This window comes from Nomascus leucogenys, chromosome 15 (genome assembly GCF_006542625.1).
Source record: "Nomascus leucogenys isolate Asia chromosome 15, Asia_NLE_v1, whole genome shotgun sequence".
Classification (NCBI taxonomy): Eukaryota; Metazoa; Chordata; class Mammalia; order Primates; family Hylobatidae; genus Nomascus; species Nomascus leucogenys.
The window spans coordinates 6374263-6389287 of NC_044395.1; the positions used below are offsets into that span (position 1 = coordinate 6374263).

Genomic DNA, 15025 nt, shown 5'->3' on the forward strand with positions numbered 1-15025 from the left:
TGGAGTGCAGTGGCACAATCTTGGCTCACTCCAGCCTCCATCTTCTGGGTTCAAGCAATTCTCCTGCCTTAGCCTCCCAAGTAGCTGGGATTACAGACCTGCACCACCACGCCTGGCTAATTTTTGTATTTTTAGTAGAGACGGGGTTTCACCGTGGTCTCGATCTCCTGAACTCGTGATCCGCCCGCCTTGGCCTCCCAAAATGCTGGGATTACAAGCGTGAGCCACTGCGCCCAGCCTGAAGTTCCTTTTTTAGCATTAAAAAAACAAAAAAAATCTCTCAGTAGCTATTCTATGTTCAAGGGAAAAGACACATTTTAAGGATGGTTGAAACATCTCTCTTCAGTAGCTGTTTTTACCACATTTTTCTTCTTTTTAAAATGGCTTCTGTGTTCATGTAAGCACTGTTTACTTTTACAAAAAATTAGAAGCAGAAAAAGGTTTACACGATAATATATATCAGAAGTATGTTTAAACTGCCCCCTCCCCAACACTCCACTACACGACAAGTCCAGGCAAGGAGTCACTCGAGTTTGCTTAGTAGCGATTGCCAAAGGGCTTGCAGTTTAAGATCATATCGAGGGCTGAAGAAGTTGCCAGAAAAGGGCTCCTCCTCCTGTTCCTCACATAGAGGTCATCATTTAAAGTTAACACAAATGACATTAAAATTTCCTTAAAGATGATATTGTAGAAATTTGTTAAAATAAATAATGATATTGTGATTTCAGGGCAAGATGTGTCATTGACTTGAAAAACAAGATTTAAAAGCCAGTCCATGTTAATTATATTTACAGGTATTATAATCACATTAAAACAGATTAATATTTTGGCTAAAAATGAAATGCCATGGCTGGGCTCAGTGGCTCACACCTGTAATCCTGGCACTTTGGGAGGCTGAGGCGGGCGGATCAGTTGAGGTCAGGAGTTTGAGACCAGCCTGGCCAACATGATGAAACCCCATCTCTACTAAAAATACAAAAAAAGTTAGCCGGGTGTGGTGGCACATGCCTGTAATCCCAGCTACTCAGGAGGCTGTGACATGAGAATCACTTGAACCCAGGAGGTGGAGGTTGCAGTGAGCTGAAATTGTGCCATTGCACACTCCAGCCTGGGTGACAGAGTGAGACTCCATCTAAACAAAAAAAAAAAAAAAAAAAAAAGAAGAAAGAAAGAAAGAAAGAAATGTCACACAAATATGTACTTAGTTTAGACACTGAAATAAAAAGCCTATTATAAGTATAAAAGTTGCAGATATAATGTCATCCTAGACAGGGTATCTCAAAATTGTAGGAGAATAAGAAAATCCCAAACCAAATAACTCTAAGTGCATAATTTCAACTAAAGACACCTCCCTGCAATTGAACACCCTGGATATTTTAAATAAATTTTGAATGGCTTCCACTGGTTTCAAACCAAATAACCCATTTACTCCCACCCATGACAGCCATATCTGAAAAACATTAACATGTGAGATCCTTTTCACTACGAAGTTCAAAGTTGCTTGGGTAAAAGCAGAAGGTTTCACAAAAGAGCTGCTGAATTATTGTTCTTGCACTTGCACTCCTAACTTCTCTCTGGGCCTCAGTTGCTCTGTCCCTGAAACGATTTAGGCAACCTTCCAGAGCAAGCAAAGAAGCCCTTTAATGTTTTTCAAACTCTTTCTCTAATAAAAATTAAGAAGTAAATAACACTTATTAGTATAAACTCAAGTTCAATAAACCAACTCAAACTATAACTTCTAACTTTAGACTGGGCTGTAATAAACAGAGAATCTGTAAATTGTCTACAAAATATAACCTTAGGACATTGGCACTAGAGACACCAGCAAACAAACCTCACATTCAGTTGCAATCTAAGATACCCTGGAGGGGTAAGCACAGCTTCATTAACTTTCCTAGATAAGAAAGTCAGAGCTCCAGGCAACCAGTGTCTTCTCAGTTCTGTTGGAGCCTCCCTGTCTAGAGCTCAACCCATGGTGCTAAATTCAATAATCCAAGTCCTCCTACCTGGTGCCCTAGTCTCTGATTTAGTTAGTCTGACACACCAAAAAAAAAAAAAAAAAAAAAAAAGAAACTCTGTCCCATGTATGGTAAATTCAGAGTGAAAAGAAAACCATGAGAGTACGGGGGTTTTCAGCATGGGGTGTTTTTGCCCCCCAAAAGGATATTTGGCAATGCCTGGAGATGTGTCTTGTTGTTAAAATTTAGGAGGTGCTCCTGGCATCAGAGGAAGCCAGGGATGTAACTAAACATCCATTAGTACACAAGACAGCCTCCTATGACAAACAATTATCCATCCCCCAATTCTGATAGTGCTGAGGTTGAGAAACCTGGTCTAGAGTAGCCACAGATCAAGCTTGAAAGCAGAATGGGACTGTGTGTACAGACTGCTCTAAGCAGGTCTTGGTTACTAGTAAATTATTGCTTTAGAAAGGGGCATCTAACGAAAGAAAGTGAGACTGTGTTCCTGCTCCGAGGGGCTCTTATTTAGCATGCTGCATTAGTTGGCCAAGAAACAATCTCTTCTAAAATAGGATGTCAATATTTTCTAGCGCCTAAAGATAACTAAGTCTTGGAGTCCTTGCTTGTAAATTAGAGGTCACATTAACGTTATCTGGTCATTTGCTGTGGAAGAATGCTTGAAAATCATGGGAGCCACAGTGGTCAAAATCCATGCCAGCCTCAGGTAATCACGGTTTTGCACAGAATTCACATTCTCTGCTTCAGCGTCAGTTGCTCAAAAGCAGGACTCATGGTTTCCCCACATGTAAGGTCAGCCCTTCAGGAGGCCATAATGAATGAGGTGATGTCACAGTGGGGAGGTGGAGAAACAACACTTTGGGAAGTTGCCTGGCCATTGTGTGGGAGGGATGACCTTTCCAGGTACTTCTATGGGCTATGTGTCAGGGACCCTTTCATCCAAGGGGAGGAAGTGCTTCTTCCTGTTATGCTGCCTCTGCAAGCCCAAGCCCACTGTGAGCCTGGAAGTCCCTTGCAAGCCCAGTACTTTTGTCCTCTCATGCGTCATTCTCCCCTTCACAGCACTGTGCTGGCCCAGCTGAGAGTGGCGGGAATGAGCGGGCTGGGCTGCTCTCAGTTTTGACTAAACATGGCCCAGCCTGGGCTGTCTCACCGGCAAGGAGGATGTGCGGAGTGTTCCTGGGGGATTAGTGACCCCTTTGGCCATGTGGGCTTTAGGAAACACCTTGGGCTGTACAGAGGAAAGGAACTGCCCACTCACCTCCCCCCAGAGCCACAGACTTTGGGGGATAGAACAACATGCTCGGGCAGGAGTGGCCCACTGTGCTCGACCTCAGGGAAGGCACCTATGCCCAAGAGGACAGATAACTACATATCCCCAAGTGCCAGAATTTCCTATGATAAGACTCTGGGCTTAGGGGACATCCCTGGTAATTTGAGGGTGAAGTAATTGTATTAAAAACTCCTCACTCTTGGCTGGCCGCGGTGGTTCACGCCTGTAATTGCAGCACTTTAGGAGGCCGAAACAGGTGGATTACCTGAGGTCAGGTGTTCGAGACCAGCCTGGCCAACATGATAAAACCCTGTCTCTACTAAAAATACAAAAAAATTAGCTGGGTGTGGTATCGGACGCCTGTAATTCCAGCTACTCAGGAGGCTGAGACAGGAGAATCGCTTGAACCCAGGAGGCGGAGGTTGCAGTGAGCCGAGAGCACGCCACTGCACTCCAGCCTGAGCAACAGAGTGAGACTCTGTCCCAAAAAAAAACAAAAACAAAAAACAAAACACTTGCCGCTCTTTCACTCTCCCTAGATCAAATGTGTTTCTCTTAAAACATGGTCCCTCTGTTGTTTCAATGAAAACAGGGGTTCAGAAACTGTCCAGCAAAAGACTGTTTTTTGATTTGTGAATTTATGCCATGAGAGCCTTCAATGTTGTATAAATTGGATCCCATTTATTAGACACTTAATTTCGTTCATTATACAGAATAAAATATTGTGAAATCAAGGATATTGCAGATGTACGAGCACTGAATGAACAGGGCACTGGAAATAAGCCTGAGTTCATGCTGGATGTCACCTTGGGAGGGACCCCAGGGAGGCTGTCAGTCATTGCCAGCTCTGAGCATTGGCCTCCGTCCTTCCTGTGCAGTTCCAGTGGGACTTGGGTACCTGGGGGTCAGCTAAATCTCTAGTTGGTGCCATCATAGAGGGTAGTCCTGCCATGAGGCTTAGCTAAGTCTATTGCAGAAAAAGAGCTCCAAATTAACCACGGCCCTCAGAGCAGCTCCCTGTCACAGAGACTTTTGGGCAATTCCTCTTTTGTACATTTTCTTTCTTCCTTCCATAATTGATTGATCGACTGGTTGATTGATACACAGAACTCTATTTCCACCTTCAGGCCCTCTGGTGAGGCAGAAGTCAACCCACCTTACACTGTCTCCTTGACACCGGACATGAGATAGAGCCTTTACTCCTGGTCCAGGCAGCTGTGGAATGGGTCCCAGCCAAATTCTAGTGGAAAGCACTTGGGCTTTAGAATCAGAAAGACCTGGATTAAGTTCTGTCTGGTACTCATTTTTTTTTTTTTTTTTTTTTTTGAGATGGAGTCTCGCTCTGTCACCCAGGCTGGAGTGCAGTGGCGTGATCTCGGCCTCCCGGGGTTCACGCCATTCTCCTGCCTCAGCCTCCAAAGTAGCTGGGACTACAGGTGCCCGCCACTGTGCCTGGCTAATTTTTTGTATTTTTCGTAGAGATGGGGTTTCACCATGTTATCCAGGATGGTCTTGATCTCCTGACCTCGTGATCCACCCACCTCGGCCTCCCAAAGTGCTGGGATTACAGGTGTGAGCCACCGTGCCCGGCCCTGTCTGGTACTCTTTAACTATTTGATCTTGGGCAAATTACTTACCTCCTCTGAACCTCAGTGTCTTCATCTGTAAAACAGGCATGGTATAAGGTACGTGGAAGGTCATTGTGAAGGTTCAGTGAGAACATGCTTGTCAAGTGCCTCCGCAAAGATGACCTCCATCAATTCTCTTTTCCTTTTAGTCACTATCTCTTCTCTTTCTATTCTTGACTTTTTGATTGTGTTAGATGGATACTGGGGCTGGGAAGGGGTGAGGATTTCCACTTGTCCATACAAGGGTGTTGCCAGAAGAAGATGGGGCTACTGGGGTGAAGATGGAGACATCCTCATTGGGAAACCTCCTTGTTTCATCACTGCCCTGCATGAGAAACAGCTCCCTTGCCACCAGATCAAAGTTCTCTTGTCATGGCCGGTGGTTTACAACCCCATTGTGTAAATAGACCTCGTTTTCTTATCTTGAGTAATTGCAGTTTAATTGGGCCTCCTTGGGATGCAGTTCCCTTCTTACCCAGGGCTCTGGCTGTTGGCACACTCACTTCCAGCCCACAGGCCTCCGGACTCCAGCCACTGGATGTGTTCACAGAGGGTCACTCTGCTGTCCCTGCACTTCTTATGCAGTGATTGTGCTTGCTACCACGAAGCCTAGGGCAGACACCCTTTCCTTCTCTCTGGGAATCCTGGAGAGCAATGGACAAATTATTTGGGACTAGAGAAGTGGGAATCCACAAAAAGAAATTTAAAACCTAAGTGGGAATGAGACTGCTGAAACATAGTGTTTAGGGAAATTATTTATGCTCATAACTCTTGGTGGTTGTCATAGAAATTGAAGGAAAAAAGAAAACCTATATTTTTCCAGCATCTTGAACTGCGGGGCTTCTCTAAGCTACTAGGTTCAATCATCACAAGCTAGAGAATTTCAGAGTCAGACCGCAATGTAAAGAGCATCTTGCAGTATCAGGAAATTCAGATCCTAAGAGGTTAAATGAATTACTGGAGTTTCCTCAGGTATTTTGTTATAGTACTCCTGTCTTGGTCCATTAGTGCTGCTATAACAAAATACCTGAGACTGGGTAATTCAAAAAGAATAGAAATTTATTGCTCACAGTTCTGGATGCTGGAATGTTCAAGATCAAGGCATTGGCAGGCTCTGTGTCTGGTGAGAGTCCTGTCTCAGCTTCCAAGATGGACCCTGCCTGCTGCATTCTCTAGAGGGGATGAACGCTGTGTCCTCAGTGGCGGAAGGGAGGGAAGTGGCCAAACCCACCCCTTCAAGTCCTTTTCAAGGGCCCTAGTCCCATCCTTGAGGGCTTTGCCCTGACAACTTACTCACCTCATAATGCCTCCGCCTGTTAATATTATCACATTGGTGTTTTACATTTCAACTTATAAATTTGGGGGGACACATCCATAATAACTCCCTACAAACACGTTTATTTTATGTATTTATTTATTTGATATTTGGTGATATGTAAGAACTTATAATGTATTTTCATTCATGTATTTATATGCCTTGTTTATGAAAAATTAGTTTTTCCTGATTCTGGAAAAAACAAAACAAAACAAAACAAAAAACCCAAACTCCATTGTGTAGATTGCTGAGCAAATTGAAATTACTGGATAGTCTTCTGGTCATGGCAAGTTCTACCAACCGTGTCCATAAGAAGGTTTTGAGTCAGCCTCAGCCTCCATCTCCATACCACAAGATGCCTAAAGCTGTCACCCATGGTACCACCGGGCGTCTGAAGGCTTCATGCTAAGCCAGGGGCAACTCGAAACCTGCAGATCTAGAAGCTGACACATAAAACGTCTCTCACCTAAGACCTCTCAGCAAGAGAGTGTCAACTGCAGGTCCCCAGGACTGTGGTCTCAAGTTCCACCCCCTCCCTGTCCTTCAGCCTGTTTCAGCGAGTGTTGGCTGTGAGTGGAGGCTGTCCTGGTCTCAGGCTGGTATGAGTTGTAGTGTTGGTGTTGGCTGCACTACCTCCGACTTTGTGTGCTTCCCCAGGGGGTCCCTAGGGAAGCTAAGCACAGCTTTGCATTAAGAGCATAATTAGATGTCCCCTTCTCTACAACCCTCTGTGCTTCAGAATTTTTTCTGCAGAAACCTGCAGCGTGTCAGGCCTGCACTTTCACCAAGGCCCAAGCCCATTACTCTTATTGTTTTAAAAAGAATTTCCTGGCCGTGAGTCTAAAATTAAATTGCCCTTTGAGAGTTTCCTATTTTGTCTGTTCCTGCTTCTCCTGGTGGCTGCACCCCCTCACCACCCTCAGGCTTGATCAGCAAACTCCGGAGAGCTGGGGAGTGGTTCTGTTTGCCTCCTTCCCTTTTACCTCTCAAGGGAGCGGAACAAACGTACCCTCTGAACAGATGTGCCCCAGAAACCACGCCCTTGCCCATGTGCTTCTGAGGCCCAATACCCTCTGACTAAAACTGTTCCTCACCATTGCCAAACAGCCTATCTGTAAGGTGGTTGGCAGGGTACGGAGGTGCTAAAGCGTCTTCTGAGGATGAGGAAGTCAGACTTTATCAGAAGTGCATGGAGTCGCACAAGGGCGACTGCATGCAACCAGGAGGAAGGGTTTAAGCAGAGAAATGGCCTAGGTATTGCACACACCTTAATTGAGCACCTGCCAGGTGAGAGCCCCTATAACTGTTCAGCAGCAAGACTCTTCCTGAGCTTCACTGTTCTCTACTGAAATGTGGGGCAGATGGTGACAAAACTGTTGGAGCAGGGCTTCGGGAGAGAATGAAGACAAACAATGTAAGACCTTTCATGCATTTCAAGGGTACATTGTATGTCACAGACCCACATTATGACTCTGATAACTTTTGGCTCTGCAGGCTCGCCCACTGTGGTGTGGCTGTTTATCCAATGAAGGTTGTCAGTCGTAAGGTCAGGAGAAAGAATGTGGATGGATCAGCAAAAATGACACAGAGCTGGCAAGGAACTTGGAGATCATGGAGGCCGAACTCTTCAGGAAGCAAAGGTTCAGAGATGTTAAGGAACAGCCCAGAGGTTTCACAGCTCCTTAGATGTAGAGCGGGACTTGAACCCAGGCTGCTTGATTTCTAGTCTTGTGTCTTTCTGCTAAAGTGCATGAGCATCTATGACATTCCCAGAAAAATAATACAAAGTTATCTCCATGGTGGCAAATCATAGTGCCCATCCACTCAGTGTTGACTCAGCCTTGCTTCTGGGTTTAAAACATTTTTAGAAAGCACTAGCATCTAGAACTATCTATAGTGTCTTACATGTTTATGGCCCTGTACTAAGGCTAAATCCTAGGATTCTGAAGTCAAGCAAGGAAAAGACAGATTTGCTCCTATGGAGTTTAGGCTCCAAGTAGCACATACAGAAGGTGAGCAACTAGGGAGTTACTCACTGCATGTGGACATTGAAGACTGTTCTGCTAAAGAAAGAAGCTGACCGAAAGAATAGATCACCCACTCCACAGACACAGGATCCTCATGTTCACGATTTGCTGTTGTAAAAATATATTCTCCTATTCTTTTTGTTTGTTTGTTTTTCAATTTTTGGGGACTTTGGGGCATGGAGACAGGGAAAGCTATGAGCAAAAGGAATGGCTTTAAGATGTGGCTGGCTGGAGGGGACAGGTGAATAGGCAGTTCCAGGTAGATGACTGTGGGCACTGGAGGAGGGAATGGGCTAGCAAGATCCAAGTTCCTGACTTTGAAGCACTGGGAAGTGGTGCTAGGGAAGGGTCACAAACCAATGAGTGCTTCCTTGCAGGAATGATGGTGGTGGTCAGCCCAGGTGGTAGCTATAGGGCTGGCTCACCTCAGAGCAGAGCAGGACCAAGGTGTGTCCATTGCCCAACTAGTTTCCAGGCTTCCGGGACTTCATTTCATTCCCAGGATTAGATGGGTGGAGCATTCAGGCTGTGGGCTCATGTCCTCTGGTAGCCTCTTTCTAAGAGGACAGGGAGAGTCATGCTGTTTCCTCCACGGCTCACCACTGCATGTGACGAGCAGAGAAGAGGTGTGTGTTTTCCTAAGATGCCCAGGGGAACGCCTTCCTCCATGGCTGCCTGGGGACCACTCTTTTATTTTCTTTTTTCTTATCTGAGATGGAGTCTTGCACTGTCACCCAGGCTGGAGTGCAATGGCATGATCTCGGCTCACTGCAACCTCTGCCTCCTGGGTTCAAATGATTCTCCTGCCTCAGCCTTCAGAGTAACTGGGATTATAGGCGCCCACCACCACGCCTGGCTAATTTTTGTATTTTTAGTAGAGACGGGGTTTCATCTTGTTGGCCAGGCTGGTCTTGAACTCCTGACCTTGTGATCTGCCCGCCTTGGCCTCCCGGCCTCCCAAAGTGCCGGGATTATAGGCGTGAGCCACTGCATCCGGCCAAGACCACCCTTTTCTTAGTGGCCTCTTGTTCACCACCCCTGGTGCTTAAAGCTCTGCTCTTGGCTTCCATGATCCTGTACACTGTTTTTCCTCCTATGTCTTCAACCAGTACTTCCTTGTGCTTTTTCCCCCTCGTTTCTCCTCTTAAGTGTCAGCAGCTTTACAGATCCACTTTCGATTCTTTCCCTTATTGTCCTGACTGCCATTTTCCTTGAGTTGTGCTCTAACTCCATCCTTTTTGCTGCTAGGTCTAGCTTGACTCTTTCTTGCCTTCTCCCATCATGCATTCACCTTAGGGACCCTCCACCAAGTTGCCCTCACTCCATCTGAACTCAACCAAAGGCAACATTGTCTTCCACTCTCCTTATTTATGTCCCGTAGAGTCACCATTTTCACCACATAAACATAAGCAATCTAAGTGGCATCCTGGATTTCCCTCTCTTCATCTCCTATGACCAATCAGTCATAAAATCATGTCGATTTTTCCTTTAACACACATCCAATATTTCTTATTTCCTCTTCCCCTCGACACCCATGGCCCAACTCTTTCTTCAGAACTGGACTACAGTGAGGTGAGTGAGGCACCCACATGGGGTGCCCCCAAACTCAATAATCAAGTTGAATAATATCTTAATGTAATATATTTGAAAAATCAGAATTAATGCAAGCATTATTAAGAAAAAAATCAAAATTTTAAATAAAGTCAGGATCAATATTACTGATTTTTCCCAATGTGGCTCGGCAAGGCTCTGCTCCTGACCTGTGTCAGCCTCCTTGCCTTCTTGCCCTGCCCTGTCTGTCCCACACAGCACCATCAAATGAGTCATTCTTGAAGGCATTGCTTCACCATGTCCCAGGCCTCTAGCATGGCCTCCAGTGGCTCTCTCCTGAGGCCAGATTCCCGTTTGGCCTGCATGGCTCTCTACACTCTGGTCTTACCCTGCCCTCCGGCTTGAAGTTTTACTATTTACCCTCCACTCCGACCATCCTCACTGCCCAAGGGCATACCTTTTCCTCATGCTTGTCACCTCCAAACAACACCGTCTTTCTCTCTCTATAACACCTCCCTGAATCTTTCTTATTCCTCCTTACATAGCTGTATATGTTCTTTTTTACCTTTGGATAGATTATCTTCCTCTTCTTTTGCTCACGTGGCCCTTCATCGAATGTTTCAGGGCCAATCTTACTCAATCTTACAGTTGTTACCTTAGTCTGCTTCCTCCAGGAAGCCTTCCCTGCTGCTATTCCCCTCCCCCTACACATTGGTACTTAATTCTGTCACATCCCTCGCTGTAATTTCCTGTTTACTTGTCTGTACGCTCCTAAGGCCATGGTTTATTTGTTGCTTATATTGTATTCTTAGCATCTAACATAATACTCGTCATAGACTAGGTGCACCAAATATATTAGTCCATGAATGCACATTGCCATAATTCATTAAGTACCTATTATGGAACAGTAACCACCATTCTTGAGAAATTTGTACTTAAGCCATGCAAGCTGCATGTTGTGCACGTAGCAGAAAAGACAATCTGAAATCAAACAGACTTGGGTTAGAATTCTGTCTCCATTATTTTATTAGCTGCATTCTGAAATCAAATAGACTTAGGTTAGAATTCTGTCACCATTATTTTATTAGCTGCATGGCCCTGGGAAATTTACTTGACCTCTTAAAACCTCAGTTTGCTCTTCTGTAAAATGAAGACGAAAATACTAATCTCGCAAGATTGTTGTGACGATTAAAAGTGACCATCTCGGCCGGGCGCAGTGGCTCATGCCTGTAATCCCAGCATTTTGGGAGGCCGAGGCAGGCTGATTACCTGAGGTCAGGAATCCGAGACCAGCCTGGCCAACAGGATAAAACCCCGACTCTACTAAAAATACACAAATTAGCTGGGCATGGTGGCACATGCCTGTAATCCCAGTTCTTGGGAGGCTGAGGCAGGATAATCACTTGATCCCAGGAGGCGGAGGTTGCAGTGAGCCGAGATTGCGCCACTGCACTTCAACCTGGGCAACAGAGTGAGACTCTATCTCAAAAGAAGAAAGAAAAAGAAGGAGACCATCTCTGATGCAGAGTTCCAGGGGGCACTGAACAGATGTGTGATATGTTTGTTAGGTCCTTTTGGCAATCACCTGTGGGATGGGTGAGTGAGAACCTGTCAGATGGTTTTCTTAAACATGTGGTGGAGATGGGGAGTGTTGCTTGCATCTTGTTGACTCATCTCCAGTTGCAGCCAAGAAAGGGAGATGCCAATGAAGAGGCCCGATAAGCAGGGACCTGTTTGGTGTGGTGGCCTTTTCAAGCAATGAGGTGGGGGCTGGGCTGCCCAGATTTCTGACCTGTTAATAACCTGCTTTTTTTTCTCCTCAACTGAGGCAGTTTCATAATGAATTGGAACTGGTGATGTGGTTCTCTTGAGTAAAAATATCATTTTCATACTCTATGAAATAGTTATTAAGTCAGTTCATGAAATGTCTAATGAACAGGCAGGTGTCTAGATAACAAAACCATGAAAGCCTTCTCAGGAGTATCCCCTGGTAAAGATTCTCGTGGTTAATGGTAGGTTTTGTACATTATTGCCTTCTCATTCTTAAAAATAGGATCCGGTGGCTCCACGGAGGACAGTTACAGAGGAACTATGCCTTAAATATATACAGAGGGTTTCATTTATAAAATAAAAAAAGTGTTGACCATGAGCCCAGCTGTGGGCAGAAGAGACTCCAGGAAAAAAACCAACCGTGTAAAATCAAGCTGATTCTGTGCATGGTTGTTACTCAAAGGCTGTGACTTGACCTACAATATGGCTACCCTGTGATCACCCAGGTGTGGACCCACATTATTTTGTACTGTACCTACTTACTGATTATCTACCTTCTCTCTGTCCTCTGCACGTTGTCTCCAGATCACTTTTCTTCAACCCCTCTTTGCCAATGACACCTTGCCTTCAAGTGGCTTTTCTTTAGCAGAGAAAACCCAAACTTTTAAATCGAATTCAGGTTCTTAGGTTCCCACCACCCTAGCAGGGCCTGTAACAAACTACCTGTCTACCTACTTATAGGAACCAACTCATACTACCTACTACCACTTTACAAGGATCTTTTGTTTTTGGCAAACCATGCACGCTGTTCTAAAAGAAGACAGATGTGGGTAACTTAGAGTTCTTCTTCACAGCATTTAGAATCAAAATTTTCTCGCTCAAGACCCTATTCCTAGAACTCTGATACTTGACATTAAATTTTGAAAAAGGCAGTAAAGGAATATGAAAAAGATGAGGATAGATATTGAGAGCACAAGGCTTGATTTATAAGACTAGGAAGTGTGTTTTGAATTGATTCAGTTTCAAAGTTTTGTTGAAGACCTGCTTATTGTTGGGAATGCAAAAGAAGTATTTAACGTAGCTGCTTCAGGAGAGTATAGCATTAAATAACATTCCAGCAAAATGGTTTGAAGCCAAAATTAAGGAAACATTTTCTTTTCTTTTCTCTCTCTTTTTTTTTTTTTTTTTTTTTTTGAGATGGGTCTTGCTCTGTCACCCAGGCTGGAGTGCAGTGGCACGGTCTTGATCTCGGCTCACTGCAAACTCCACCTCCCAGGTTCAAGCGATTCTCCTGCCTCAGTCTCCCTAGTAGCTGGGATTACAGGCGCCCACCACCATGCCTGGCTAATTTTTGTATTTTTAGTAGAGACAGGGTTTCACCATGTTGTCCAGGCTGGTCTCGAACTCCTGACCTCAGGTGATACGCCCTCCTCGGCCTCCCGAAGTGCTGGGATGACAGGCGTGAGCCACCGTGCCCGGCCAGGAAACATTTTCTGACTGATGCTCAGTAGTGTATTCTTGCTGATGGTTCCCCTGTCTCTTGGCCCCACACACATATAGGTGGCAAATCTGCCATTGCACATTCTCACAGTGCTCATCAAGGCCCCTGGCAACAGCAGGCTAAGGATGTTAGCCTTCGATGCAACACAACTGGCAACATTTCCACTGAGTCCCACTTACATCCTCAGTACCTTTAACACAGTTGGAAGATAAACAGCCCCAAAGTAAACTTCATCCAGCTCTAGTTTGAATGATTTTATGACTATTATAGAACACCAGGTCCGATATCATGTGCATGGAACCTTCTTCTGCATTTTGGGTTCAGTGTCATTTTTCTCTGTGTCAATATATTCTCTTCTGTTATTTTTACTGAACTTAAGTGAATGGGCCATTGCAAATTGGGAAAGAGAGCAGATAGTGGGCAACTGAATCTAACACAGTAGTACTGAATTCTTGTATGCTCAGAAGAAGAGAAGACGTAAGTTCTCCAGTTGGAGAATCTTTCTGGGAGTTGCAAGCTAGTCTTCATGGATGAGAATACCATCTTATGAGCTACATTTATTGAGACCTTAATGTCAATAGATTTAACCATATTAAATTCTAGCAAAGTTTGGTTTCTTTTTTTTTTTTTTTTTTTTTTTTTTGAGACGGAGTCTTGCTCTGTCACCCAGGCTGGAATGCAGTGGCGCGATCTCGGCTCACTGCAAGCTCCGCCTCCCGGGTTCACACCATTCTCCTGCCTCAGCCTCTCCGAGTAGCTGGGACTACAGGCGCCCACCACCACGCCCGGCTAATTTTTTTGTATTTTTAGTAGAGATGGGGTTTCACCGTGGTCTCGATCTCCTGACTTCGTGATCCGCCCGCCTCGGCCTTCCAAAGTGCTGGGATTACAAGTGTGAGCCACCGTGCCCGGCCAGTTTGGTTTCTTTAGTTGGGATTTTTATGAAGGTGCAGGGGCCCAAGAGAGTAATAATAAAAAAGAAAAAAAGAAAGTTGAGGATGGGCCAGTGTAGATTAGAATCCTAGTCTCAGGAAATCTTCTTTCTGTGAATTTGCTGCTTTTCCTTTTGTGTCTTAGTTTTTAACCTATGTGGCCATTTCCAGGAATGTTAAGGATCTCTTAAATTAAAATAATGCCTAACTTATATTGAAGACCAGGCCTTACATACTTATCACATGCATTTCATACAATATATAATTTTATTAAATGCAATTTTATATTTTAATTTGCTTTATATACAATTTTCTCATACATTATTTCATTCAATCGTCCTACTGCATGAGGTAAGTATTATTACTTCCATTTTATTTTTAGAGGTAGGGTCTTGCTATGTTGCCCCAACTGAGCCTCAAACTCTTGGGCTCAAGTGATCCTCTTGCCTTAGCCTCCCGAGTAGCTAGAACTATATGTACACGTTTCCAGTTTCTATAATTTTCATTTTACAATTGCATGAACTAAGGTTTGAGTTAAGGAACAGGCCCAGGCTCCATGTTGGTAAGTGGTAGAGCTGGGATTTGAATTATGTATACCTGGCTTCAAAGGCTAGGGTTTTAAACCCAGCAAAACGTGACCTTCCACATAGCAAGCACATTTGTCTTCCTTAGAGAGTACTATGTAGATTGGGGTTGTATATTTTATGGAGTTCATAAAACTACTGGCACAAGTCTTCAAAAATTGGGGGAAACAGACAATTTCTGCCTAGCAACCGATGTCTTTAAAACCTATACACACTGATTAACCAAAAAATAAGGTGAATTTTATTACATAGGTCCATTTTTTTTTCCTTTGGCATGTATCATTTACTTCTTGTATGGTAGTGGAGTAAGCCTTGTAAGAATGTCCTTTCATGACGTTTTTACAGAGTAAGGTACCATTAAAAATAAGCCAGGATTGTATAAATTCAAGATGGTCAGCATTCGGCCCTGCTGTTAACCATGGGTTCTTATTTGAAGGCCAGGAAAGGTAGTCCTTAAACATTTGA

The 15025-nt window shown here is 44.4% G+C and overlaps 1 protein-coding gene across 1 annotated transcript in view; it reads left to right on the forward strand.

Moving 5' to 3' along the window:
- Positions 1-15025, forward strand: part of ETS1 (ETS proto-oncogene 1, transcription factor) — a 128540-nt gene that overhangs the window by 15248 nt on the left and 98267 nt on the right. The window lies entirely within an intron of this gene.